Source organism: Lynx canadensis, chromosome A3 (genome assembly GCF_007474595.2).
Source record: "Lynx canadensis isolate LIC74 chromosome A3, mLynCan4.pri.v2, whole genome shotgun sequence".
Classification (NCBI taxonomy): Eukaryota; Metazoa; Chordata; class Mammalia; order Carnivora; family Felidae; genus Lynx; species Lynx canadensis.
The window spans coordinates 7,066,025-7,071,648 of record NC_044305.1 but is presented as its reverse complement, the minus strand read 5'-3'; the positions used below and the strand labels follow the sequence as shown (position 1 = coordinate 7,071,648).

Here is a 5,624-nt window from a genome sequence, read left to right as displayed (position 1 = left end):
GCACGCTCAGGGAGGAAGCCATGAGCACAAATGTTTGCCTTGCCGGCTGGAAGTCCTGAAAGCAGCTGCCTGCTGATTGATGATAACTTGCATAATGACATTGAGTGTTCACATGCTGCCAGGCATGAGTGAGACCCTGCGAGCTCCCCTGTGCAAGCCCTTGCCAGTTGGCCAAATCCTTATCTTCCAGCATGCAGGCAACCGAAACAGCAAGAGCCAGAAGGTATCTGATCCAAAGATGCCCATTACAACCCCAATGGTTTTAACACATGAAGGGGGTAAGGGGGGGGGGAGGACTTGATGTTTTCCACTTGCAAATTTACAAAGAAAACTACACACAAGGGGCTCAAAGCAGACACGACACCTGTGTATTGGAATATCAGGATAGGATACATTAGTATTTTTATGTTTTATGGATAAAAATGGAGTCTCTTATAGAGCTCATAGAACTGGCTTCTAGAAACATTTCTTTAAAAAATTCCTCTTCTAGTGAGGCCAGATTCTAAGCCAGCCACAATACTTATGTTTATCACCTTCCTATAGAATTCTCTTCACTGCTGTGAAAAAATGGAGTCTTTGAACTTAAGATGGCCTGTCAAAGTGGTTAAAAATGCCATTGTATAATGGAAGATTAGCAACATGCAATAATTTGCATTAATATTTCTCAAGTCACTCTATTTCACCCATTTTCATTGCCACTGATTTAGTTGAAGCCCTCACCACTTCCGTTATTGACTCTAGTGGATCCTAAATGATTGCCTTGCCTGCTGTCTTACCCTACGCATGCCCTCCGCCACATGACAGAGAGATTTCCCAAGGTCACAGGCAGTCAGGTTATTCTCAGTAACTCTCTCTAATTGCCTTTGGAGGGTAGTGTCCAAACTCTCTGTTGCAGATTAGAGGCTCTGTCCTAACTCCCCACTTCTCTCCAAATGCAGATAAGTCTACTCAGCGAAGGGAATCTATGATCTTCAACATAGCCAGGCTTCTACTTCTTCATGTACAGAGAACACGTCATGCTCTATCCCTAAATTTCTGTCCGCCCTAATTGGCCTGCCTTTCATATTGGTAGGCCATGGCACTTACCATGTTGAGTTCTGCAGAATGTTAGTCTTGAAAGATGTTATCTGGGCCTGTTAAAAAAGACTTGGCCAAAGAAACTTGAGAAACTGATGGAGATTATTAAAGCACACTATCATACTAGAGTCTCTGAGATATCCTATTATAAAAAAGAAAGTGATTTTGCTAGTTTAACCAGTCATTTCCCAAACATAGCTGAACTCGGAATACAGTTTTTGGAAATACCTCTCAGTGTATTTCACGGGTCAACAGTCTAGACAATTTATTTTTTTTCCTCCAACCAGATTTATTGAACACAACAAAACTCTGTGTACAAAATGACCTAGATCTGCTCCTTCAAAAACATGATCCTTTCTTACTAATATTTTGATAAGTCAGTCCATTGAGTGTCAAAATGCAGCTTACTCTATAATTAATAGCAAAGTGTTCAATGCACACTAAATAATTGGCCTAACCACTGGAACTTTAATAGTTCTGCAAGTTAATTAGCATAGGTAGGCTTGAGCCCCTATGACAGGCTGCTGGAGAACTCATGTCGAGGCCATTTTGCGCACTGCCACTGTGATGCGATCGTGTTTCTGGATCATGATGTTCCCATTATCTGATTCTAGATACACCATAGGGATATCAGTGGGGTCTGAGGTTAGCTGAGCTGCTGGATGGGCTGGAACTGATATCACCCCAGCATGTCCTCTGACTGGGTCCCCTGGCCAGATTAAGTTCTTGTGAATCTGTGTGTAAGACTCCAACAATGGATAGATTCTACACTGTGTCCTCCAAGTGCTGCTTCAAGGTCTCCTCGAGCCCACTTGCTGTCTGCCCAGCCCCAGATCCCACAACACATCGCATCCTTTTCCACCCCAGGCCCAGATATAGATAGATAGATAGATAGATAGATAGATAGATAGATAGATAGATAGATAGAGGCACCTGAGTGGCTCAGTCAGTTGAGTGTCTGACTTCGGCTTAGGTCATGATCTCACAATTTGTGGGTCCAAGCCCCGCGTCAGGCTCCGTGCTGACAGCTCAGAGCCCGGAGCCTACTTCAAATTCTGTGTCTCCCTCTCTCTCTCTGCCCCTCCCCTGCGCGTGCTCGCTCGCTCTCTCTCTCTCTCTCTCTCTCTCTCTCAAAAATAAATAATAAAATGATAAAAAATGTATATGTATTGTGTAATGTATTATGCAAATGTATAAAATTCGGCAAGTTCTTTTGTTTTACTTACGGCACATGTTCACCTCCCTTAGCAAAGTGTTCTATAACGTCGGCCAAGTTACTGATCATTTTCAAATTAGTCAAGATTCCTTAGGTTATAATTTACAGAAACCAAATTCAGATTAGTTTAAGTAAATGGAGATTATAGCTCGAATAATTGGCAAGCACAGTGGTAATGATAGTCTTCATTGTAACTCGGTGGTTCTCAATAGAGGGTGATTTTGCCCTTCCTCATCCCTCTCCCCAGGAGAAATTGGGCAAAGTCTGAAGGCATCCTTGTCCCAACTGCAGGAAAGTGGGTGCTTCTGGCATCTAGTGCCAGGTAGAGGTCAGCACAAGAGGCTGAGACTCTTCCCCCAATGAGGAAATATTTAGCCCAAAATGTCAGTGGTGCCAAAATTGAGAAACTCTGAGTATAGTTAGGTCCAGACACTCCAAGTCATTAGGAATTCTTTAGTATTCTCCCCTCATGTCTTCGATCAAAGCTGGGTTTTGTCTTTGTCTGAATAGCAGGAAATATGGCTACTGTCTACATCACATTCACTTACGTCCAATTCTATGACCTGATTAGAAGAAAAGTCTTCCTTAGTTTCAGGAAAACTTCAATCAGAATCAGTTTCAATCAGAAAAATACCAGAGAATTCATTGGATTGGTCCAAGTTCGATTGATCTTGTGATCATTACAAAATCACTCCTGTAGATGTTACAATGTTCCCAGCATGGGCCATGTCCCCATCTTCAAGGTGAGGGGTGGCAAAACTCTATTAGTCAGACAAAAGCAACATTTATCACACTTTCTTGGAATTCACTTGCTTATTTTAAAATAGAAACAATAATTTATCTCATAAACTATTGTGAGGCTTCTTTTTAATGCATGTAAAAAGTCTGACCGAATATTTGAAATATGGGAGATGTTTAATGGCAGATAATATGATTGATAGATATACTTTTTAAATATTTTTATTGTGGCAAGAACACTTAACATGAGATCTACCCTCTTGACATTTCTAAGTACACAATACAGTATTATTTACCATTGGCACAATGTTGAGTAGTAGATCTCGAGAATTTATTCATCTCACATGACTGAGATTTGATGCCCTTTGAACAACAGCTCCCTTTTTCCCTCTCCTTCATCCCTGGTAACCACCATTCTGCTGTTTCTATAAGCTCGCCTATTTTAAAGACCTCGTATAAGTAACTTATACAGTATTTGTTATTCTGTGTCTGCCTATTTTACTTAGCACAACATCTTCCAGGTTTATCCCAGTTGTCAGGATTTCCTTTGTTTTAAGCCTGAATAATTACTTACGTATATACTGTATTTTCTTTCTTTATCTGCCAACGAGCATTTAGGTTGTTTCTGTATCTCGGCTAGCGTGAACAATGCTTGCAATGAACATCAGAGTACATATGTTTCCTCTAAATGCTGATTTCAGAGTTTTTTGGATATATGCTCAGAAGCAGGATTGCTGGCTCATGTGGTCTATTTTTAATTTTGTGTGGAACCTCCAGACAGTTTTCCAGAGTGGCTGTACCAGTTTGCATTCCTACCCACCATGCATGAGGGTTCCAGTTTCTCCACATCCTCACCAACAGGTTTTGTGTTTTATTTGGTTTTGTTTTGCTTTGAAAATAGCCATTCTAACATGTGAGATGATAGCTCTTTGTGGTTTTGATATGGGTTTCTCCAGAGATTAGTTATATTGAGGACCTTTGCATATACCTCTTGGCCATTTGTATTTCTTCTTCGGAGAAATATCCATTGCCCAGTTTTTAATGGTGATTGGATTTTTTTTTCTCTTGAGTTGTAGGATTTTCCTTATATATTTTGGATGTTAATCAGATGTATGGTTGGCAACTATTTTCTCTCAGGCTGTAGGTTGCCTTTCACTCTGTTGATGGTTTTCTTTGCTGCCCAGAAGCTTTTTAATGTTGTCACACTTGTCTAATTTTGCTTTTGTTGATTGTGGTTTTGGTGTCCTATTGATTGGTAGATATTTAATGATTATGCAGATTAAAAGGCAGATAAGAAAGCAATATAGTCCATCTTTGATATGAAAAAAAAAAAATCAGTATCCTATGCAGTCCAGAAATCAGAAAATACATTATTTCTATTTCAATTTTGATTTTTATTTTCAAATATCAGCAATTGGGCATTTACATTTGCTTGCTTATGGAAATATAGCACAGGCTGATAAAATCTATCTTGTAGTTGTAGTCTTAGGAGTCCACTTAAAGTTGTGAAATAGACACAGTTTGAAATGTTTGGTGTTAAGGCAGCTTTTAAATCCTCAGACCAATTAAGCCTAATTATTGAGTGAATAGTAATACTTTTCTTCAACAGTGTGAAGGTTGAATTAAAATCCATTTTCAAATTAGAAGGCAACACCTACTAACTGTCAATCAGTCAAGTGTTTATTTGAGGATCGCGTTAGAAACAAAAGATTAAAAATACTAAGCCAGGTCTTTCTTTTATTATGAGCATTATACTTAGATAATGCAAAAATCTTACATTTTTTTACCAGTACCATAGCAAGTCTAAGATAGACCTTTCTGAAACTCATAACCACGGTCCAGTGAAGGTTTCAAGCATATGTGAATTGGAGGTAACATACGGGCTTAGAATCCCAGAAACATCCCATCAATTGTTGGGTGACTAACATCAAATCTCACTATTCTTCCTAGCTATATTAAAAATACATAATATTTATTTTGTTTGACATGAGCTTTTGTGAGGAGCTACAAAACATAAATAGATAAGCACCTGGGTATAGAGATTTGTAGAGAGGAAGAAAACCTTATAATGGCAGTCAACAAAGAAAACCATCTTATTGGGTATAAAAACCACTGAGTAAGTACACACAGAGAACAATATATGAATAATATTCCAAGCTTCTGTGCTACAGAAATACTGAGCTCAAATTTTGCTCACTGGGGTATAGATGAGGATAGAGAGGTGCCATGCAGTGTGGCCAATATTAACCACATTTTCTGATGATCACTAAATAGGGAACAGGCTCAATTTTATACTCAATTATATTTTTAATAAAGGCAGGCAACAAATTATAAAGAATAATACAACAGTACTTATAGATTCTACCATCCCACCTCATTACCCACATGGATAGAATCACCTTGGGTTGTCCTCTCCAACTATACCGTCTCCCTGCCCTTGCTCTTGACTCAACATAGTGTTTCCAAGACTTATTCATCTTAATATATGTAGCTTTAATTCAAACAATCTATGACTTCTTTTATAGAAAAGAGAGTCATTAATATCTCTGTACCAGCTGTCTGTATACCAGTCTGTGCTAAGCCAGTTTGCTTT

General features: G+C 39.0%; 1 pseudogene; it reads right to left on the bottom strand.

The window, feature by feature from the left end:
- Window positions 1-1,610: 1,610 nt before the first annotated feature.
- Window positions 1,611-1,929, bottom strand: LOC118517977 (annotated as a pseudogene).
- Window positions 1,930-5,624: the final 3,695 nt, after the last annotated feature.